The sequence below is a fragment of the Cynocephalus volans genome, chromosome 1 (assembly GCF_027409185.1).
Source record: "Cynocephalus volans isolate mCynVol1 chromosome 1, mCynVol1.pri, whole genome shotgun sequence".
NCBI lineage: Eukaryota > Metazoa > Chordata > Mammalia > Dermoptera > Cynocephalidae > Cynocephalus > Cynocephalus volans.
Window position 1 is genome coordinate 163,393,761 of NC_084460.1, and position 25,541 is coordinate 163,419,301.

Here is a 25,541-nt window from a genome sequence, read left to right on the forward strand (position 1 = left end):
CTAGTGAAAACTTAAATGTTTAAAATCAATGACTAATCTTTTTCATGACTTGCTATAATTATTAGCATTAAACATGGATTGGACTAATCTTTAGTCTTATACTTGGACCAAACCAACCCTTTTGACAATTCTCAACTATTCACATTTATCCTTCTTGCTCCATAGCAAAGAGAACAATATATTAGAAAACACAAAAATGGTTTATAATATTCTTTGGACCAGGTAATTTATTCTTGTTGTGATGTTTATTTACAAAGGCTTTCTGAGAAAACATGAAAAAACTTTTTAAAAAATTGTTTTAAGTATAATATATAAATGATGATAAAAGACCTGGAGAAGAAAAGAAAAGTGGCCTGTTTAAGTCAATAATTCATACCATAGGCAGTTTTTAAACAACAAAAAAAATTCCAACAGTAAGAATAGTTCGGTCATGCTGTTTTTATCAAAAAAACCAAGCCAGCATTTAAAACATAGGAGAAACAAATTAAGTACACGTATTTTATGACTCTGAGTTCATAATAAAAAAGAGCCCCTCAAATTCAGGTATATATTTTGTTTTCCCTTGGGACAAACTTATTTTTACAAAATAATTTGGAACATTTTACAGCCAAGGTAAAATGTGCCAAAGATATGCAAAAAATTACCCCAAATATATATTAAGTAGAATTCAAGATAAGTGTGGAGTTTCTTTTCCCCTTTATATGCAAATGTTCATGTGTTGTATGTATTTAGGGCTGATTAGCTCAAAATACAAATTGCCTAATGAAAGGTTATTTCTTGTAGGCCTGTAGAGTATATCCTTTGTGTCTTTACTACAATTGATACAATATCCTAATATACATCTTTTATTATGGCTCTTATTACATTGTAGAACTTTTTTTTTCAGTTTGTTTTCCCCCTTAAAATATTAGTGCATCGAAGACAGAAACTACCATTTTTATTGGATCTCTTCAGTTCTTTTGCACAGTACATGGCACACAGTAGATGCTCAATAAATAAATAATGAATTGATTTGCAAGCATACAACAGCTGTTTCCAGGATATTTAATTTCCCTAAAAATTGTTAGTCTAACTGTGAAGTTAGGTAAGTAATGCAGATGTTCTCATCTTTCTATGTGCCTGCTTAGATCTATAATTTTGTTCAAGCTCTGTAGTGAAAACTTTGATTCATCTATCTAAAATACTGTATAAATTCTGTAAACCAAAGAAAACTTCAAAATGCTTTTTCTCCTTGAAACAATTCAATTAAATGGCTTTCTTATATTTTGGAAAGGGACTATATCATCCAAAAATGTAATGAAAAATCATAAATTTTAACATTTCCATGAAAGATAGCATATACGAATTTGAATCTTCTCTTGTTCTCAGGCACGCATATTCTGCTCTGTGGGTTGCTAAGAAACACTAAACTTGAAAGTACAGAAATGCGATTTGGCTCTTTAAAAATAGGCTAGGCAGCTTTCTTATTTCTGACAAAATTAGTCTCTAGGGAACATATTCAGTCTCAGCACAATCATTTATTTTAGTCACTTTCTGACCATATTTAATTAAACAGTGTTTTGTAAAGATATAATCTTAAATTTTCATGTTGAGTTCAGCAAGGTTATTTGCAAGCATTAAACAATTACCTCTGCTTTTTGGCTTCTTACCCTCCATCTGGGTAATCTGTAGAGACCAACCTAGATCAACTCGAATGAAAAGCCAGTAATCTACATTTTCACAATTAGCTAATTCATGTTCTCTTCCATTTTCTTCTGCTTTTTTCCAGAAAAAGTAAGGTTACACCACAGACCAAAATCATTTATTTTGAAGTGACATGGTAGTGAAGTCATGTGGGAGATACCTTGCTGAATTCTTAGATTATGACAAATCTTTGGCAAACCTATCTTCTCCAGGTGACCCAGATAATAAGCATGATGGACATCTTTAAATTGTTCAAATTATTTCTGTCGTGGAGCCTGACCTCAGAACCTAATACTTGTTTGTTAGTTGTCAGTACCATTTTTGGTCATATTCCTGGCCAACAGGCTCATAATCTGTTCACTGACCAGAAAGAGAGAGTTGATCTTTTACAGATCCTGGTCTTATGTAGAAGGCACGAAAAGATATAATTAGGAAAGAAAACCTGTACCTATGAAAGTTTGAAAGTGGTATATATGTACTGTCATAAGATTCCTCGACCTAAAGATAGTAAATGAAGATAAAAAGTTTCTGCCATATACTATCTCTTAATCCCTAAATTTGTTTCTATTTTTAGTCCTCACATGATTTCACATTCCCTTTGTTTCCTTTTGTATCACTGGCTCTCTTAATTCTTCGTAGAATTTGATTTCTTTCTCATTTCTCTTTCATAGCGCCTCTTATTTTCCCCACTGCAGAATTCCACCTTTTCCCCTCTTCCTTCCTCATTGCATACTCAGTCTAGGTGAACTTCTTCACTGTCATATTTCAATTAATGTCCATACACAAGTGACTTAAAAACATTTATCCCCAACATATGCTTTTATCTTTATGCTCTAAATTCACCTCTCTGAAGTTATGTCTTCCCATGTAATATTCACAAAACCAAACTCATTCTCCAGTACCTCATATTTGCTCCTCTTCTATTCCTTATCTATGATTCTTAAGACAACAGTAGTGCAAAAGCTGGGAGAGGAAAAATGAAACTTTACTACTGTAAAGTTTTTATGCTACACATGAGGTGGTGTAATACCACTTTATGCTAGACTATGATATGTTACAGATTTATGCTATAAACACTAAGGCAACCACAAAGATGCAATGATAGCACTTCTTCAAACAGACTTCACAGAAACTTGCAGCAGACTGTGTATACCAAATCAGCTGGTACAAGCAAGAGGCTTTTTAATTTTGGAGAACTATGTTCATTTGACTCTGCAACAAAATAAAAAAACAATTACACGCAATAGGAATAAATGCAAATATTAACGGCAGAGATAACTGAACTTTTGGGGGACAGCAGTTCCCCAAGACAAAGGGAGACTTTCAATTTTAAAAGAGTAGATATTTTCTTTGTTCCTCTTTCTCTTTCCTTAAGCCAAATAATAATTTAATAATACGTTATTTTTAGTTCTTACTTTCCTCTTTTACCCTGCTCAAACTTCCGCTGCCTGTAGTTGCCCTTCTTCCTACATACATATTAATTTTCAAGGCTGAATGTTTTCATCGTTTCATTAAACTTGGCATTTCCCTATTTTTTATTTTTATTAAATTATTGGTTCGTTTAAGAAAGGAGAAACAAGAAAGAAACAATGTCTGTTATTTCAAAACTTCAAGTGCCCATTGCTTCAGAAATTTCATCACACAAAAAATGCAAGGATCTCTACCAGAAATGTTTTCATTTACTCCCAGCTATTATGCTTAACATTTTAGTTTTTCTGTATTCAGAGTACTATGTTTGAAAATCATTACCTTTAAAGGTAATGACAGTGTAATTTTGCAGGTGCAAGGAAAACAAAAAACAATTGATTCTGTAGGTTGTTAAAACTAAAAACCATTCTCCTTTTTTCTTTTATCATCAATCAACCTTTCCCATATTCCACCGAGCAAAATAACTATTGCTGGAATCAACTCAAAAAATCCAAATATAAAACTTCCACAATGTTACAGAAATAAGATATGCTATGGTCTGGAGTGAAAACCTCAGGACACACAGGCAAGAACCTACCTGGGTTGGCACAATCCTAGCTTTTCCCAAGGCTTCAGAAATCTAAACTGATGGGTTTTATCGTGTTTTTCATGCAATGTATTTAACATTGTCTTGCGCCCACCAAATTAGGTTGCTCAAATAACTAGCCCAAGAGGATTATAGAAAAGTCTGGAGTATATCACTTATTTTCTTTTCACGTTCCTCTGGGCTTTCTCGCTAAAGGTCACTTTGTTAGCTATCCTCAAGAGATTTCTTCTATGTTTCTGATGAGCTGGTGCTGCCCTGGGAATGCCCATAACACAGCTGTCACCACCATCTGGAAAACTTCATTACCTCTGTGAAATAGTTTTCTCTTACCCATGCAATATGGCCTTTGCTGATTACTCTAGCGGAGTAAAATATTCTTTTCCTGTCATCATTACATCCTGTAAAAAGACTGGTTGTCCAAACCAAATTTTATTTTATTTACTCTTTATCACAGATTTCACCTTCTAAGGATTTGGGCAATAGTCTAAAGGAGAATAGGTCACAAGTCAAATTGGATGTCCCCACATAATCATGTACTGGTTAATAGAAATAAATATTTGAATTATATTTTTCCTCCTATAGGGTGCCATTGGATAAACTTAATCCTCCCATAATCTTTTTGTAAGTAATCTATATTGTACAATCACCTGCATTAACATGTATGTCTTTACTTCTCAGTTAAAGTTGCCGCTGCCTTGTCTGTTCTCCTCTATGGTAGCATGTACTACTGATGAATTATTATTTCCTGTGTCCATCAGCAACAGGTGTTTTCAGCAGGGCAGAGGATCTATTGAGAATTGTTAAGCACTTCCTCCCTGATGGTACTTTCCTAAATACTACACATAACCCACACTGCACTCATTTAACCCTTACAAAAATCCAGTGAAGCAGGTACTATTTCTATCCCATTTTGTAAATGTGTGAATGGAAGCAAAGAGAGCCTAAATAATTTTCGCACACAGCAATAAATGGTGGAACCGGAATGAGAACTCAAGCAGCTCAGCAACAGAACCTGCACTCTTAACAAGTGCAAACCTGCTTCTCATAATAAAACACACACAGCCAACAATGTCTTAGCGAAAAACCATGTTGATGGACATTTAGATTGATTCTAATCTTTCACTTTTATAAAGTTTTATAATGAATATCTCTGTATCTACATCATTTTGCACATGAGAGTTTATCTATAGAATAAACCACCTGAAATAGAATTTTTGAGTCAAAAAGTATATTGCCAAAATGTTCTCCATAAGAGTTAGAATTTATATTCCCAAAAGCCATATATTAAAGTAAAGCCATGTATTTCACAAGTTTCAAGTTATTTTTGGAGTGTATGTTCTTTGCTTTTCTTCTCCCCCAGGTTCCCTCCTACACTAAATTGATGCAATTATCCAAGGACTTGGACCACAAAGCATTTTGTTCAAATGTTCAAAATCTAGAGAAAGGTATGTTTTAGTGCTTCTGAAGGATAGCTAAGGGTGAAGTTATCTGGACAATTAGATCTTTTTCCTCTTTCAACTAATATGTTTAAATTTATAGATGTTAAATAGAGTAATACTTTATCAGGATTTCTGGGAATCAGATATTAAGTAGACCTGGGAAAACCCCCCATTTTCTCCATTTGAACATTTGAAATATGTTCAAAGCAAATTACCACAAGTGATTTAAGAAAAACTCAAAAACAAAGCAGGAAAATTACAATGGAAAATTTGTCTCAAAAGAGATAATTGGCAATTAGTACTTTGAAGATTTTTTAATACAAAATTTTTCAGCTCACAAAATCAAAACTAAGTAAAAAATTTACCATACCTTGATTTTTTCAAATGTTACATAAAAACTAAGTTGAAACTAGATAATTTTATGCACAGTTATACTGTAGTAAATTTTTAAAGCAATATTGTTATTAAAATTAAATCATACAAATAGAAGTCTTTAATCAATTTTGGGTTTCAAATGATTCAGTTGCATTTCATAAATAATTTGGCTTACATTATTATGACATACTTAGAATGTTTTTTAATCAAATGACTAATAAGAATCAGACACTTTCTTAACATGCTAGTTCATTTAAGACCTACAACATCTTTCTGAGATGGAAATTCTTCATTACCCTTATCCAGATAAAACTGAAGTTCAGGTAGGCAAAGTGACATCCATTGACATAGATAGACATAGATAGCCATGTCACATCTCAAGTCTCACAAATCTAAGACAGCAGGTCCAGTTATAATTTACAGGAAGATATTTCTGTCTGATTTCTGAATGTCAGTTGAACTAACAGTAGCTACTCAGAGATACTTTGACCCCAGGTTTCAGGTATTAGTTGTTTTAAGTTCCTACTACTTGGTTTTTAATTGTCCAAAATAAACTGGAAGAAATACATCATTCTTTGCAAGTAAATTACTTAACTCTTTGCACTGCCAAGACCTACAGAGCCAAGAAACATCACTGTATCTTTGGTAGCTTGACCAAGACTCCTTTTATATGCTCCTGTTATTATTGTTAGAAAAGTGGAAAACTTATTAGACAAAACTAGTAGCATAACTTTCAGAAGTTCAAATGCCTTCAAAGGCCTCAAAATTCTAGGAGTACACTGGAAAAAGGTTATGGAAAGTCATCAGTCCAGAGGCCAATGGAAGAGCTCTTATAAAGGTATCCAACTTCAAAAATATTCACAACCTTATGAACCAGAGAAACCAAATGTGCAGGCTGGGTCTATGGTTTTGGTGTTAGTGTCTTGGCTACTTTACTAGAATTGAACCTGAATAATTATGGTATAATTTTTTTAAATGATTATAAATTAAATTCAAAAAAACTTGTTGTTAAACATAACTCCTACCAGAATAAAGAAAATTATAAGTATACATTTATTTTCAGCTTTGATTAGAATAAAATAAAATAAAATAAAAAACTATGTATATATTTAAGCAGAATAGATTAAAAGCCTTCCCTTCATAAACCTCGAATTTAAAACATTGCTTCTCAGATCTAACAATACAAGCCCAGTTCTAGATCTCAAAAGGGATGTGAGCTAGAAATAAAAGGATATTACGTTGCCCACACAGTCTCAGTTGCATTTAGCAGAGTCTGTTATAAACTTTCCTCACTGGGAGACTTCACAGTGCTATAAAGAGTTTGCAATTTCTATAGCTTTGGGCGTGGCTTCTCTCCTCTAAATCTCTGATCTCATTTGCATAGTACCTTCCCAAAGAGAGATTGAAGTTGTATATATTTTTATACAAAGAACAGTGGAATTAGCTGAGACCACTTTTAAAAACAATGCCCAACTCCACCCCATATTATTGATTTGATGTTGCTGTGGTCTGAATGTCCTCCCAAGCTCATGTTGGAACTTAATCCCCAATATGGTGGCAGAAGATGGGGCCTTTAAGAGGTGATGAGATCCCAAGGATTGATCCATTCATGGAATAATGGGTTGATGGTTTAATGGGTTGTCATATGTGTGGTTCTGTTGGCTTTAAAAAGAGAGCAAGTGAAAAGGTTAGCTTCCTTGCTCAGCTCATTTCTCATCATGGGATACCCTGCATCGCAGTATTGACTCACCACCCAGAAGAAGGCCCGCACCAGATATATTCCCTGGGCCTTGGACTTTGCAGCCTCCAAAACTGTGAGAAATAAATTTTATTTCTTTATAAATTACCCAGTTTTAGATGTTCTATTATAAGCAACAGAAATGGAATGATACAGATGTCAACTTCTATAATATTCTATCCTTTCTAAATGAAGCAATGCTGAGTATATTATCCATTATTTTAGGTGTATCAAAAAGTGTTTTCAGTTTCTAGCTAAAAATACAATTCACTAGCATTAAAGATGCCTGACAGACAGAGGAAAACCATAGATTGTATTCATGATCAGGACAAAAGAGTTTTACCTGCCACCCCATGTATCTACACTCAAACTCATTATCTTTGCCCCAGTAAGCCTTTTTTTTTATCGTAAGATTTTTATAAGTCACTCAAGGTACAGTTTAATAATCATCTATGACATATTTGTGATAACCCTGATTACAAGATCTGTCTTTCTCTTCTGCATCTTTCTAACATTTGTCTGTAATATTCAGATACTTCATTTTATCCTAGTTATTTGTACATATTTACCATAATATTTACCATATCTGATGACATTATAAGGCCCAAAAAGATAAGGGCAATGGTGTATTTCTTAACTGTATTTTACTAAAGAAATAGATATAAGGATAGTTAAGATATGGTCACAACTGTCACCAAGCACCCTACACATCTGTAAAATTTTTGGAGTGTTTTTTTTGTTGCTGTTGTTTTTTTGTTTTTGTTTTGTTTTGTTTTTTTAATGGGTGCCTGCATCCATAGTAATAGCCAGAAAAGAAATGCAGTAAAATTTTTTCTTTTATTGACTTCATATGAACATACTAATTAAAAAAAAAATGAAAATTACAATATGAAAAAGACAAAAGGCAATGAATTAATACTTTTAATTGCAGTTATAATTTTTGGATACAAAGGGGAACTGTAATGAATAATAACATTTCCGGTTTTGTTTTCTTGATTTAATATTTAGTTTTAAAATAATTACACAACTAAAAATAATAAATTTTAATTTTAATAACATTATTTAGATTTGGTAAAAGATTTTATATAAACTAAAATAGGCACCAAATAAAGAAATGTATTAAATTTTGCAGTTCATACATTTTCACTGTTTTAAATTTTAAACACAAGTAAAAACTACACGTAGAATGTTAGAATTGAAGTAAGTCAAGTTCTCTTTTTTTACAATGTGCTGTCATTATTTATCTTGATCCACTGTTTAAATATGGGAACATGTGCTACTACAGTGGTTAGAGAGAGAACTGTACACAAACCAAGTTCTAATGTAATAATATCGTGTAGCTGTGTGTGTGTGTGTGTGTGTGTGTGTGTGTGTGTGTGTGTGTGTGTGTGTGTGTGTGTGTGTGTGTGTTTATGGGGAGTCAACTCTATTCAGAAAATTTTCCAAAGTAATTTCTATGTAGAATATAATTTTCATTTGAGGTTAAGTAATTTTAAAAAGTGTTAATTTGAATTTTGCACACATGTTATTAAAACTCAACAGTTACCGCAGCAATCATTTAGAATTTAGGTCAACAAGAGATCTTTTTCTGGCAGGAGTATTTTACCATTGACATTGTTTAGAGATACTGCTGCCTGGTGATAATAAAAAGCAGACTGACTTTAGTCAGTTTTACTGTTGTTTTTGAAATCTCTCCATGCAGGGCACTTCCAGATCCCAGCCCCGCCCCTGCTATTCCACTGCCTGAAACCTAGTATCCTTAACTGAGATAATGAACGTGAAGAGACCTAGCATCAGGCCTCTACAAGTTTTTTAATAGTGGTGATCGAAGTGGTGAGTTAATTATTGCCAGAGTTCATCCTTTGCAAAGTACACAGCGGCTTCTTTTTAAACCATTTTCCAGTTTAGTACATCAGATTAGGATTTTTGTTTGGACCATTACTGCGAATAGATTTCAACTGTTTTCCCAGTGATACTACAGATTTTACTTTTAAATGCATAAATGCAGACAAGTTCTTAGCTGTCAAAATTAACAAGATAAAGAAAAGGCCTCTCTTTCCACTTTTCACTTGCTGTAAAAGCAATATAATAAGATTAGGAGCACAGCTCCAGAGGAGACTATAACTTCTCAGATCCTCAGTCAAAACCATTGTTTCTTTCCCCAAACATCATGAGCTATAAGCAGTATGACCTTGGGCAAATTTTTTAACACCTATAAGTCTCAACAAAATGGTTATTACAATAGTACTTATTTTCATAAAGTTGTTGTAAAGATTAAATTAGATAATTCATGTAGAGTAGGTCCCATAGTATCTGAGATACCGAATGACAGAGCATTCAAAATTGTTAGTTACTGCTATTATTAAAATCATAATAATTAGATAAATCACACCAATGTAATTTATAATTTCCCCACTCCCCCCAACTCTTTCTAAATGCTACATTGCTGCCTCCAAAACGAGGGTTAAGTTGTCAAGGCATTGTTTTTTTTCATTATTTGTTCTCTTAGTTTTTAAAAAATTCTCTTAATTTGTCAGACATTCCTTTGTCACTACAAACTAGCAGGATTTTTGTGTGATGTGGCTTACACACATCGTGTTTGCAATTCTGGTTTGCAGTTTTATCATATAAAACACTAACATATTGTCAATGGAATATTAATATTTCTAGATTTTAAAAATCTGATGTCTGAGTCATTTAAGTTTGGGAACTTAATTTATTCAAAAGAAAAAAAAGAAAGGCAGGACTTTTTAAAGTCAAGGACTCAATTTATTTAAAAGAAAAAAAAGAAAAACAAATCATGGGATAATTTACACGTCTAGGCAGTCCAGTGCCAGTATAAATCTCAATAACCAGCTATATCCTAGTTTTACGGAGTCAGCTGCAAGAGAAACCTTTCTTGGGCCAAATACTTTCAGAACAGGTGGAGTACAAATGTGAACATGGCAGTGCACCAAAATCTCCATCAATAAACAGTGAAACTAAAAGATCGCAAACCCAAACTGCTTATTTGGAAATAGATAAAAACATCGCTTCACATCAACAAAATGTTACAGCCTTTTCAAAATGAAAAAGTTGTTCAAAAAGCCCTTCACAAAGTTATCAAATGAGATACTGGATTGTTTGAAGATGATAACAGAGGGAAACATTTTGATCAGCTGAAAACAACGCCCTCCCACCAACTAGTTTAAAGTCAGAAGAAAACAGGAAATTTTTTCACAAAAGTAGGCTTATGACTCAACCATGACAATTAATTCATATTGGTTGAAAAATCAATAATATTCAAATTTTAATGTCATGATTGCATTTTCCTAATTTTATATAGTGGTGACTTTACTTTTAATTAAAACTTTGATTAATTGTACCTTCTAATTATTTATATTATTTATAAGAATTTATATTATATCAATTATCTCATTACCAAATTTAACTTATGTTGTATAGTACCTTTATAAATATTTTATAAACAGTAAATACCTATCTATAAATATCTTTTATAAATGTACTCTAACACCTGGGTTTTATTTGATTAATTCTAACAGTTCTTAATGGAAAACTATTTTTACCTGTAAGAGCAGTATTTCAACATTTCTCAAATTAAACACTCAAGATACATCTATTGCAGTCACTCAATGCATGCTGTTCTAGTTTGCTCTGGAGAAAAGAGGGTATTTAAAATTCATCTTCAGCTCATCTTTAAACTCAACTGATCTTATCTGACCTCTGGTTAAGTAGGAAACATGCTGGATTAAAGTATGATGATCAGCAATGTTTTCTTCTACATGAACATTTTTTTCTGCTTAAAGAACTCTGTTCTATGATTTTCAGAACATTTCGCACAAGATCATCTAAGCAAATTTAGATGTGTCCCTAACATTCATTTGTCTCTGCACACAAATTCAATCAAATTTCTACTTGTCCTTTTATTTTGCAAATGAAAATATGTTCTAATATATTGATGTTGAAGGAAACAAGAAGAGATTCCATGGAATGTTTTTGATGTCACCTTGAAGAAACTGTCATACACCATCTGCTGGTTTATTGAGCATACAGAATGACAGTGCTGATGAATTCTTCTTTAACAAATGATACATATTGTCATAGTCACTAGTCATGTCCTAATGACCAGAAACATGCCACGGTGCCTTGAAATATATCCAGCTTAAATTGTACATATTTCTTTTGTATTTGTGGATTGACTAATACTCTATATAATCTATTTTGATTTGAGCTGTGCTTCATTTATACATGCTAGTAGGTGGGTCTTTCAGTCCAGTTCACAAACGACCTTAATGGTCTTCCATGTCTTCATTGTCCTTGTGGGGCTGTCATCTGAGAATTCTTACCCTATTAAGGATAAACAGGGTGAAAAGAGGTCAGTCTAGCATCACGTCAAAATAATTTAGAAACCATTCTCTCTGTTTTATTTTTTAGGTTGACTCACATGAAGACGGGGAAAAATTACAACTATAGCCTGGAAAAGAGAATTACCCCATAAATCGTTAAGATCAAAGTCTTTGATGACTCCCAAACATGAAGAAAATTAAATGCAACTTCTTATGCAGAAAAAGTTGGTAGTCCAAATGTGGGTGATGAGGAGGGAGAGAGATTGCTGATGAATTAATAAATAACTAATTTTAAGGAGACTTCTATGAATCATGTGAAAGAAAAGCATGGAATACTTCAGAATCTCAAAGCAAAAAGACTCAAAAGAAAATTGAAACATTCAGTCATTGGATCACTAGCATTTTGGTACTGCTTTATAGCTGACAGTATTAGTCAAGGTTTAGTTCAGGAAATGTAAATCACTCTACATGCTTTAAGCGAGAAAGGAATCAAATCAAGGAAATGTATAAAATACTTGAAAGAACTGGAAGTGAGGATTCAAGGCTGGGCTTCCAGGTCTGATCTCTGTCAGAATCAGAAAGGCAGGGAGCCAGGAATAACTGATGAAACTACAAATTTATAAAAAAAATACCTCCTCCACTGCTGTCCTCCAAGGATAAAAAAGCCATTGCCAGAGTAACTCCCTTGGCGATGGAGAGCATTAGCCCTGAGACCAGCTGCTTCCTCCAGGGTGATTCCTTTCTGACACTTTTGAAGCTAAGAAATGAACTTCTCTGCTGTGGAGAAACTCTACATCTTAACTATGCCTGCCAGCAGAACAGTATATAAAGCAACCAGGGGATGGTCTCCAGCTTACTTCCAAATTCATAGGTTCTGGCATCTTCACTGGGGGAACTTCTTTTAATGTACACCTATAGATGCAAGAGAGCCTGGGTATTGTGGTTTGGGTTTTCCAGCCTTTGCAATACAGAAAGGCCCACTAGAAGGCAGCAGTTTGGATATTTTGCACCAATCAATCATATTCAACATATTTACAAAGCGTTTTAACAGAATGATGTGTACTCCTCATACAAACCCATTGGGATAGGTGGTGCTATGCACATTTTACAAAGGAGGAAATTAACAGTTTGAAGTTGTACCATGTCTAAAATTCCAGATGAAATAAGGCGCTAGAACTGGTAACTTGGTAACACAGGTTTGCTTTGAAGTTCTCCCTGTTAACATCATACCGCCTTTACAGGTAAGTAAAGCCATTATCTGTTTTTTGGTTATTAAACATCTATAAAAGAAAGATTCATTTAGTTAAAACATAAAAGAGTAAGGCTATTGCTATGGTCTGAATGTTCGTGTCTCCCCATAATTCAAATGTTGAAATCCTAACCCCCGAAGTGATGGTATTAGCAAGTGAGGCCTTTTGGAGGTGATTAGGTCACGAGGGCCAAGTCCTCATGACTGGGATTCATACCCTTATAAAAGAGACTCCAGAGAACTAGTTATTCCCTTCTGCTGTGTGACGACACACCTAGAGTCCCTGGAAAGTGGGCCCTATCCAGACACTGGATCTGTCCATGGCATGATCTTGGACTTCCCAGCCCTTAGAACTGTGAGAAATAAATTTCTGCTGTTTATAAGCCACCTAGTTTATGATATTTTGTTACAGCAGCTCAAATGAACAAAGACAACAACCATCCAGTGAAAAATAACATTATCTATAATATCCATAATAAATATGAAAAGTTATGCTCCGAAATTGAAAAAGAATGCATTTATTGAATCAAAGAAATGAATTGCCCCGGGGGGGGGGGGGGAAGAAGATATAACAACCACAATTACTTGAAGTTGATACGACAAGCAAACAGAAAGGACATTGTTGGGGGGGAGGAGGGGAGGGAGAAGGGAGGGAGGTTTTGGTGATGGGGAGCAATAATCAGCCACAATGTATATCGACAAAATAAAATTTAAAAAAAAAAAAAAGAAAAGAAATGAATTGCCCAAAATTGATTACCCAAAGAAGTAATTGGATATAAAAAATCTTGAAATATGGGGAATGTTTACTTTATAGTAGTTTTAATGACAGAAGAAGGTTATGAAATACTACTCGGTATTATCTCAACTTAGAAAAAATATGTAAAGACTAATCAAAATTAAATGGCTATCTCTGGATGGAGGTATTTTGAGTATCTTTATTTATTTATTTGAGGTTTTTCTCCCTTTTCCAAAGTGTCATATTTTAATCTTAAAAAGTAATAAATATTACTCTTAAGACAAAACAAAAACGTTTAAGAGTATTAAAGCATTGATAAGTAATATACATAGGGCAAGGGTACATAGAATGATAGACAGGTAATGTCATCAAAATAAAATTAGTTGAAAATAAGTCTTAGAAGGGGTGGTTCATATTAAGAAGAAAAAGAGAAAACATTCTTAACTCCTCATTTTTTTTTTTTTAATTTTAGGGATACTAGAAATTCTGTATATGTAATGGAAAGTTAATTATGCTTAAATGGATTTATTTTCTTTTTAAGTCATAAAACATCATTCACATATGTATAAATCAATTTTTATAAACCCAAATCCTCTGATAATTGATAAAACAAAAGCTATACAGGAGAAGTAGACAACGTTTGTCCTCATATCATTGCTGAGTATCTTAATTGATTTGTTTGTTCTTATTTCCTTAGCTCATTTGGTAGATAATCATTCAAATAATTTTTAAATCTGTTCACTGTTTTGCATTATTCAACATAGCATTGTTCAAAATGAATTTTACTTTTTTCTGTAAATTGGTACTTTAATAAGATGAGTACTATGTAAATCTCATCGCAGGCTTGAAAATAAGGTTTTGCCTATGCCAACCTGCAAAAAGGAAAATAGAAAATAATCCTCAGGCAGCTCAAATCATCTAGTTGGAAGAAAATAGTAATAGGAACTAGGAGACCTGGAAACTATGCACACAATTTTTTTTAAGTCTCAAAGAGGTAACATGAAGCTAAACTAATAGAATAGATAGAAATTAACTCTGAAATCATAAAATCTGTATATGTATAAGATAGTATGATTATGTGTCTTATTTTAACCAGAAAAAATTATTCCTAACTCAAGATTTTTACAAAGGATGATAGCCTATGTCTATACTTAAACTAATGGAGTAAGGAAATAAATTAATTTGAAATGAGGCCACAGTATGTTTTTATCATCTAGTCTTTTTCCTTCCAGCTTCAAAATTATTTTTGAAATAAAACTTTAGCTGCTGAAGTTCATTATTAAATGGAAATGAAACCCTATAGAGTTGAAACAGAACTTTATCTTAAATACTTAAATGATAACTTTGTGTTTATGCCAATAAACTAGAATTGGGATACACGTTTTTTCTTCTGGGATCTTGAAAAACGACACACACATACACACAGACACACACTCACTCATATATAAATAGCTTTAGTTCAGATAATGTGATTTTTAAAAGCACGTCAACTTAGTTGTAAATTATTATACTAACAAGACATAATTAGCGAATCATTTCTTTCCTTCATGAGTATACTGAAAATTACTAATGCTCTTATTCAAATGACCTTTCAGACTTCGCCTTTGGACTGGAGCCCACCATGCTTTGCATCGTGTTAGCGACACTGTGGTACTGATTGAACTCCAATTTAAGAAGTTATCTTGAAGAAATCAGCAAATACTGCACATAAATATAAATTTGAATATCCGTGGTTAATTTATAGCTTCCTACGTCAAATGTTGATGGAAATCATTTGAGAATAGATTGTAGAATAAGCAGGGATGAAATTTCAAGTGGACTGAATGGGGATTAGCTGCTACTGTTTTGGAATCTCAGGCCTATGGAATGCTAGCCTGCCAGAACACTCCACTCAGATATTCTAGCTCAACAGATTTCATAGTTATCAGTGCCTCTCACCCCAGTAACCTATGCCATCTCTAGTGGCCTCTTCATATTTGTTTCCTGATTGCTCACTTTTCTCCCCCAAATATATTCTTATCTCTTTCAGAAATAATTCTATGTTCTCCCCAAGATCAGCAGACTCATTTCTGACTTCCCTGTTAAGAAATGGACATTAGCCCAGACATTCTTAATAGATGATTTATAGTCTCCATTACTACTAATAGTGACAGCATTAAAAACCTAGATGGCCACAGAAGGTCCTCCTATGGTTATCATACTATAGTCAACATTGTATCAATAACCATGTGGCTCAGTCATTTTACTTAACAATTCAGGCTCATTTTTTGCCTTCACTCTCCACCCTCCTTTCCCCAAGAATAAGCTGCATGTATTTGCAAGTGGTTCTTGTGTTCTTGTGTACATAGATGATGCAAGCAGATTTTTCCTTTTGCCCAAACAAAATATTGTATTGTTAATCTACTATAAATTCATGTCATAAAATCAAGTCATGACCAATCCAGAGAATCCGGGATTAATTTGTTCATTATTTTGAAGAAAACTTGTGTTTGCTTACAACTAATAATTAAGAGATGTCACTATTAAAGGGACAGAGACACAGGGATATACATGCAAATTTGAATCAAATGGGGTGCATGGACATATACGTGCTGAAGAATTCAATTTCAGTAGTATGTGAAACTAGTGATAGTGTCTAAAGTTCCAAAGATTTTACAAAGCACATCTTCCTTACTTTTCCCTCGTCTATCCCCCCCCCACCCCATTTATTTAACCTCTTAAAAACCCAAAGTGGTTAGTGGGGTATGTTGGAGAGTGGTGAGGTGAGGGAAGGTTAGGCAGACAAGAGTGGTACAGGAGGGAATTTTGAGGATTAGGAGGAGTGACAGAGGGATTAAAGTTTCTACTATCACTGGTAAAGTCAGACCCAAGGAGTCCAGGAGCTCCTGCTGTGAGCTGAGAAGCTGGTGATTTCATTTCAAAGGCAGCCATAACAGACCTCTTTCCAAAGTAGGAATCGGTAACTGTTTATATAAAGGGCAGAATTGCCCAACTTCAGTCTCATGGGAGTTACTTTACCTGTTTGTGAGATTGGTGTCAGATGATTGGGGACACCTCCCACTATTCCTGATTATAAGGAATTAAATTAGCATTGTTTGGGGCGGGGGAGGATTTGGGGAGAGGTGCTTGACACCCACCTCCCACATTTTTCAGAGGGACAAAACAATTTTTTTTTTTTTTACCAGTAATGAAGAAGAACTGTCAGAAGTACAAGAAGGCAGCTAAGTCAAGTATGAGCCTGAAGTTGCAGTGTTATTTGCTGACTACCAGTGTGAAAAATTCCCTGAAATAATTACTATAGAGTATACCAACCTAAAAATGCTTTTAGCGCTTTGATCCAGGGATGGTATAAAAGTATTTAACAACTAGTACAGCATGGGCAATGACTAGTTAAAAAGGACACAGACCATTGGAAGAGGTCCATAGAAGATCTGGTGGTACAGGAGGGCAGGTAGGGTGACTAAGGTACTAACATGTATTTCATGACTTGCACAACCTCTACAGAGAAAACAATATGTGAGCACCACGCTCAGCCAGTGAGCGAACCGGCCATCCGTATATGGGATCCGAACCCGGGGCCTTGGTGTTCTCAGCACCACACTCTCCCGAGTGAGCCACGGGCTGGGATTAAGGATTTAAATATACACCCTGAAACAATAAAACTTCTTAAAGAAAACATAGGAGAAACACTTCAGGAAATAGGACTGGGCACAGACTTCATGAATACGACCCCAAAAGCACGGGCAACCAAAGGAAAAATAAACAAATGGGATTATATCAAACTAAAAAGCTTCTGCACAGCAAAAGAAACAATTAAAAGAGTTAAAAGACAACCAACAGAGTGGGAGAAAATATTTGCAAAATATATATCTGACAAAGGATTAATATCCAGAATATATAAGGAGCTCAAACAACTGTACAAGAAGAAAACAAGCAACCCAATTAAAAAATGGGCAAAAGAGCTAAGTAGGCATTTCTCTAAGGAAGATATACAAATGGCTAACAGACATATGAAAAAGTGCTCAACATCACTCAGCATCCGGGAAATGCAAATCAAAACCACATTGAGATACCATCTAACCCCAGTTAGGATGGCTAAAATCCAAAAGACTATGAATGATAAATGCTGGCGAGGCTGTGGAGAAAAAGGAACTCTCATACATTGTTGGTGGGACTGCAAAATGGTGCAGCCTCTATGGAAAATGGTATGGAGGTTCCTCAAACAATTGCAGATAGATCTACCATACGACCCAGCTATCCCACTGTTGGGAATATAGCCAGAGGAATGGAAATCATCAAGTCGAAGGTATACCTGTTTCCCAATGTTTATCGCAGCACTCTTTACAATAGCCAAGAGTTGGAACCAGCCCAAATGCCCATCATCGGATGAGTGGATATGGAAAATGTGGTACATCTACACAATGGAATACTACTCAGCTATAAAAACGAATGAAATACTGCCATTTGCAACAACATGGATGGACCTTGAGAGAATTATATTAAGTGAAACAAGTCAGGCACAGAAAGAGAAATACCACATGTTCTCACTTATTGGTGGGAGCTAAAAATTAATATATAAATTCACACACACACACACACACACACACACACACACACACACACACACAAACCGGGGGGGATGAAGATATAACAACTACAATTATTTGAAGTTGATACGACAAGCAAACAGAAAGGACATTGTTGGGGGGGAGGGGGGAGGGAGGAGGGAGGGAGGTTTTGGTGATGGGGAGCAATAATCAGCCACAATGTATATCGACAAAATAAAATTAAAAAAAAAAAAAAAAAAACTGGAAGAAAAAAAAAAAAAACCTAAAAATATATCTCTAGCTCACACTATATAAAAACTGAACTCCAGATAAATTACATACTTTTATGTCAAAAGCAAAATTTTAAACTAGAAGATGATACAGGCAGATATCTTTCTGACTTCAGAGAAGAAAAGAATTTCTTAAACACCAACATAAAATAAATAATTGATACATGTGAACAAAGTAAAATGAATAACTTCTGTTTACCAAGTGAAAATACAAACTACAAACTGGGAAAAGATATTTGCAACAGATATAACTGACAAGAGATTAATATAAAGAATATAGTAAAACAAAACTCACAAAGCAATAAAAAAGAAATAAATCAATAGACAAATGGGAAAAGATATACATAAGCATTCAGCTACAAAAACAAATTGCCCATAAACATGTGAAAAGATGTTCTATATCATTAACAATCAGAGACATACAAATTAAAACAAAATACCATTTCACTCAATAGATTGCATCTCTAAAAAACAAAACAAAACAAAACAAAAAAAAAAGAAAACAATATGTGTACTGCCTGAATATAAGCCCTGCCTTTATATAATTCAATCATTGATGATACCACCTTTTATGGTCATTATAGTCTGATGTTCTTTCTAACAACTGAAAGGAACTTGTTTATTCACAGTAGCATGTACCTTTGCATCACTTGCTGTATACATATTTTACTCTACTTCAGTCATTTAGAGTTTTAACATTGCCTCATTATGGTTTCTTTACCAGAAACATTGATTCCTATGAAAATAATGTCAAAACAAATTCTGTTATTTTTCACCAAAATTCTGCATTTGGCTGCCACATTAATCAAGGGTACTAATGAGTGAAATAATGGAATATTTCATCAGATGTTCAGTCAGTGTACAGTTAACAGCACTATAAATGTACATAATAACAAAATCTCAGGTTGAGAGTCTGCACCAAAATTTACCAATAAAGGACAAAAGGACAAAACAACCTTGAACTTTTAAAGAATACTGGTATTAAAACTTACAATTCCTAGATTACTTAATAAACGTGTTAGTCTCATTTATAAAATGTCTAGATATGTTTTCTTAAGTTCAGCCTTGTATTGTTTTTATTTGATTACTTCAGGTGATTTACCGTAAAACAGTGATTGTGGCAAAAATATACCTATAAATTTATCAAAGGAATAGTGTTAAGTATCAAGTAGGTAAATAACTGTAAAAATTATGTGTATATTTTCAATGCTTATTGAATCTTTTTAAAATTAAGATTAGAATTTTACACATTGTTGTATCAAATACCTCTAACTATTGTAAACTTAAGAAAGTGCGTTATGTTGTTCACAGTTTTATGCATTTTTAAATGATTTAAATTTTAAAAAGTAGAAGTATGAATAATGCTGCACTGTTAACAACTTTGAGAAGAAGTATAAACAAAATGGTAAAAGAGAAATCAAAAGGACTAAGAATTAGAATGAAACTCTTTCACATCTATGATGCAAATAGTACTCTGATGGAAGCAAAGAGCAGTTGGGAATGGGCAGACCCCGTTGCCACAGAATTACTCTACACAGAGAAATGTAACACAGAAAGGATGTCTCTACCATGAGTGCATCAGCTAGAGTTCTTTGCTTGCAAATAATGGAAAATTTGAGTGGCCCCGCCCTCAGTATTTCTCTTTAGTGTGTGCTGACGCTGCCCTACTCTCATTAGCATCTGGCCCACAGTCTCCTTGAGACCGAACACTATGCCTTCAGTTAAGTTGCAGAGCTCTGATGGAGAGATATTTGCAGTTGATGTGGAAATTTCCAAACAATCTGTGACTATCAAGACCATGTTGGAAGATCTGAGAATGGATGATGACCCAGTTTCTCTACCAAATGTTAAATGCAGCAATATCAAAAAAGGTCGTTCAGGGGTGCACCCACCACAAGGATGACGCTCCTCCTCCTGGGGATGATGAGAACAAAAAAAAACGAACAAACTACTGTTGCCAATATGACCAAGGGGAAACTCCTACTGAGATTCGCAAGACCTTCAATACCAAAAATGACTTCATTGAAGAGGAGGAAGCCCAGATACTCAAAGAGAACCAGTGGTGTGAAGAGAAGTGAAACATTGTGCCTGACACTGTAACACTGTAAGGATTGTTCCAAATGCTAGTTGCACCGCTCTGTCTCCAATTGTTAATATTAGACAAACAGTAGACAAATGCAGCAGCAAAACAATTGTATTAATGGAATATTGTCTTCATTGCATGTGTGGTTTGAGTACAGATTCCAAACCTATGGCAGTTTCTTCTAGTGTGATCAAAAGTTTCTCTTTTCTTTGCTTGAATAAAACTGAACTGTGGGTTGTCTATAGAAAGTGACATTTTGGCCTTTCCCTCTTTTTTGTAAAGTGATTGCTGCCTAGTTTATTGTCCATTTAACTTTAGTAACCTTTTAAAAGTTGGTATTGTAAATAAAACAACTTCCTAAAGGTTTTCTGAAATAGAAATAATAAAATATCTTTATTCATGAATTGGAAACTGGAAAGAGTCAACTTGAAGTAAATGTTGTGATTAGGGTTATTAGGATGTCTTCCAGCCTCCTAGAGTCAAAGAGTACCACTAGTATTGATCAGCCTATATGTTGCAGGTCTCCCTTAATTGGACCTGAGGACTTGGTTTTTTTACTTTGAGTCATCTCAGCTTTGAATATATTGCCTGGAGACTAAGTTACTACCTAGTTTGTGGTTTTTTTGATGGGAAAAACGTAACTAGACTGTTTATTAGCTTTTCAATGAAAAAAAAAAAAACATTTAACCCAAGAAAAAAAAAATCAAAAAATAATGGAAAATTCAACTCTAAGTGTCTAAAAAATTAGACAACATTAAAAAAAAACCAAAGTTAGGCCTTGTTTGTCAGGGGCTTGAGCTGCCCCTACAAGCACATCACCAAGGATGTAGTTTCTTTGTTTTTCCAGCCTGCCTTCTGCAGAGCTGGTTTCATTCTAAAGATGATTCTCTTTGTGATGCCATAATGACTACAGGATGATCCGTGGAACACATGCTTCCTGGAATACATTTGCACTGTGGAGGAGAATGTGTTTAACAAAGCATTCCCATCAAATGTCTCAAGACTAACTCTCTTTGCACTGACTGATGCCACATGCCCACATCCTGAACCATACATTGTATCCAGGGAGTAGAATCAACTGGTTGGAGTAGCCTAGATCACATACTCCATACCTAGAACTTTTTTTGCTTCCCTGGAGCCATATGGATCCACCACCACCTCCAGCAAAAAAATAACCGATGCCATCGGGAAGAGAGAGAATGGGTACTGGGAAATGCAAGAGTATTGGGTTCAAAGTAAGCAAATTAAATAAACATAATAATTGATGTCATGTTGCAATTTTCTCCAACCATGTCTTTCCTATTCCTGTGTTACTGTGAAAGCTGTTTATAAAGGTGACATGGGGAAAAAATCATACAGAACATGTAAACATAAAATGCAGCATGGCATTCATATCATTTACAGCTGAGATAAAATATATTCCCGCCTCTTTTTTAGTCATAAACAACTCACAAGAGTTTGATTATTGGATATTAAATATTACATCTGAGTATGATAAGGATATTAATTTATGAGGAATAAATATACAAAATAAAATAATATTTAGTTAATAATTATTCTGCTAGAACAGCATATTTTACATTGATATAAGTGTAAATTGGTATACATATAAATATAAAGCTACTGATATAAATAAGTAGCATCTACTTGTACTCATTGCTTTTCCAACAAAAATTCCATTATGGGGTGTAAAATGGCAGTTAAGGACTTCTATTTAGATAAAAGTTCTAGGAAATCCTGCAGACTTTTAAGTGGAATGCATTTGAAATTAGAATTTTGGAAGATATTGAATTTGTGGTAAAACTCTCAATAAAAATTTATCAACAAATTTTAAACAGATTAAAGAACACAGGATGTATCTGAAATCGACAGGCAAAAAAATGTAATTTCAAGGAAAACAGCTTTTACTTGAAAGAGGGGTTGATGAGATTAATCTGAGAACAAGAATAAAATTTTTAGAGATAAACTTTAGAGTAAAAGATGAGGACAGGATTTTAACCCATCTTTTATGTACAAATTAAAAATGAAATAATAGAAATAATGAAAACCAACCTTGTGAATCATAACCATATCCTCTCAGCTTATTCAACAGGCAGGAACGCAACTTATGAGATGAAAGAACAACCATGGATTTGTTTAAAATACTAGTAGTAAAAATTAAAATATTTCAATTAAAGAGTCTCAGGTTTTAGTTATATTGAAAAAGTGACTGAGAACATCTACACAATTTTTTTGTTAGTTTTTCAAAAAGACTTTATATTTTCAGATGAGTTTTAGGTTAACAGCAAAACTGAAAGGTGGTACTGAGATTTCCCATATTCCCCTTGCCCCCACACATGTAGACCCTCTCACATTAATGACATCTCCCTGCAGAGTGGTACACTTGTTACAATTAATAAACCTACATTGTACATCATAATCACCCAAAGTTCATAGTCTACATAGAGTTCACTCCTGCTGTTGTACATTCTTCATTTATTCCTTCTTCAATATGCTTCCTTTCTTTATGTAGAAATACAACTAATTGATATGCTGATAACTAATATCAGTATACAGTTGTAAAAGGGATACATTTATTACTGCATTATTGAGCTTAGCAACATTGTACTCTCTGAGAAGTTAAATTAAATTCAGACCTTGTTTAGTTGTTGTATCTATTTTTAGCATATGAAACCTCACTAGCAATATTTTATTTCTTCTATATTAAATTGAATCAAAGGCATGACAAAAAATTTTGGAAAATATAATTAAGTTTTATTTATGACTGAATAAAAAGATCTCCCCCCCCCCTCACTTTGGGGTATCCATTGATGTCTTCTTCAGCCATCCAGCCCATTCTCCTATCTCCAAAGTATTTACATATTCACCGAGGAGTGATTATGTGTCATCCACGTTACAGATCCCCCTAGAGGTACTGGCATAAAGAAATAAAAATTGAGTCCATTTCTGTTTTTAGTACATTAAGCTGTGTCATTTTTCACTCATGATCTTTTTTTTTATGTTCAGAGATGAAAATTCAGTCAACTAATTACAGGAACTTCTGTACAGCACACACATCAATATGCTTTATCAAATATGAGAGGCATTTTTCCCTGTATTCATCTGTATTCACTGATATCAGACTCTGTTTTGAATGCATTGAATAGAATCTTTTCAGAAACCAAATAATAGTACTTATTTTTCCTTCAGTCTGATTAAGAAGAGAGAAAAATATTTCAGCAAGATTCTTCTAACAATGCCAAATTATGAGTGAAGATACAAATTATGCATTTTGTATCTTAATGTGTGGGAATAGCACATTTTGTAACAAAAAGGAAACTTCTGAGAAATGCAATTTATGTTCAGAGATCCACAATCCTTTGTGTGCAATATGCATCCACATAGAGGAAAAAGCATTTGATCACCAAAATATTCACCACTAAGCCCAAATCTTTTCCTTGCAATTAATTAATTAAGTGAGACCTTTATGGGTCTCTTTTAAGACAATATCTCTGTACTGTAACAAGAACTTAGGTAACTTAGCTTAAATGGTTTCATTAATACCAAAAGTGAATGAAGATTTCCAAGGTTTTTGCTTTGTTTTGTTTTGTTTTGTTTTCCACCTTGACATGAAGAGGAGAGAGTAAAATTCAAGATTAGTTCATTCAGGTCTCATACTTTTTGGTATTTTAATGGGGGTGCTATAGACTGAATGTTTATGTCCCCCCAAAATTCATATGTTAAAACCGACTCCCCAACGTAATGGTATTGAGCAGTGGGGCCTTTAGGAGGTAATCAATGTGCCCTCATGAATTGAATTAATGCTGTTATAAAAGAGACCCCAGAGAGGTCCTTCACCCCTTCAGCCATGTGAGAAGATGGCTCTTTATGAACCAGAAAGTGGATCCTCACGAGACACTGAATCTGCTGGGGATTTGATCTTGGGCTTCCCAGCCTCCAGAATTGTGAATAATACACTTCTGTTGTTTATAAGCCACCCAGTCTATAGTATTCTATGGCAGCCTGAACTAAGATGAGGGGGTATCTTTGTTTCCTAGGGATGCTATAACAAAGTACCACAAATTGGGTAGTTTAGAGCAACAGAAATTTGTTCTCTCACAGGTCCTGATACTAGAAGCCTGAAAGCAAGGTATGGCGGGGCCATGCTCCCTCTGAAGCCTCCAGGGGAGGATATTTAAGTGTCTCTTCCAAACTATGGTAGCCCCAGGTATTCCTTGGAATATGACTGCATAATTTCAATCTCTGCCCCTGTCTTCTGTGTGACTGTCTTTCCTGTGTGTCACTTCTCCTTCTTCTTATAAGGCCACCAGTCACGATAGATTAAGGGCCCACCCTACTCCAGTATACTTCATCTTAATTAATTAATTTGTGATAACCCTATTACCAAATAAGGTCCTGAGATATTGGGGATTAAGACTTCAATGTATCTTTTTGGGGGACACCATTCAAACCGTTACAGATAGGTACCAACATAACACATCTGTTTCTCATATGAGATCTGAACCAATTAAGAAATAAATCTAGAAAGAAGCCAAATGGTGAGTAAAATATCACTTTTGCTGATGATAAAATTTAATTTGAAGAATCTGCCATATCGGAAGGCAGATGAGCTTCCTAAACCTAGATGCTAAAATTACATTTATTTATCCATTCAGTCACAGACAGCATTCACTGTCACAGATCTCTTCATATGATCACTTGTCCCTGAAGAACATATAATATGGAAAAGCAAGCAAAATGTTTCCTTTCTGCAAACAGGCTGGCTGCACAGCCCTCCACCCCCCCCAAAAAAATAAACAAAAGAGAAAAGAACGGATTTAAGAGTATAATGTTGGTAGAGCTCCCACCATAGAAAAGAAACATCAGGACTAGGCAATAAGTTTTCCCACAACAATAATTGCATATGCTTATCAAGCTATTTTCATTATTGTTAATACCATCAGTAAGGCTCAGAATATTTCTCCTGGAGCTTTTAAGATTTTAAAGATTTTAAAGTTTTCATGATATATGTATACTAAATGTATGCATAGCTTGTTCTCAT

General features: G+C 34.2%; 1 pseudogene; it reads left to right on the forward strand.

The window, feature by feature from the left end:
* The first annotated feature begins 20,112 nt into the window (after positions 1 to 20,112).
* Positions 20,113 to 20,495, forward strand: LOC134361344 (S-phase kinase-associated protein 1-like; annotated as a pseudogene).
* Positions 20,496 to 25,541: the final 5,046 nt, after the last annotated feature.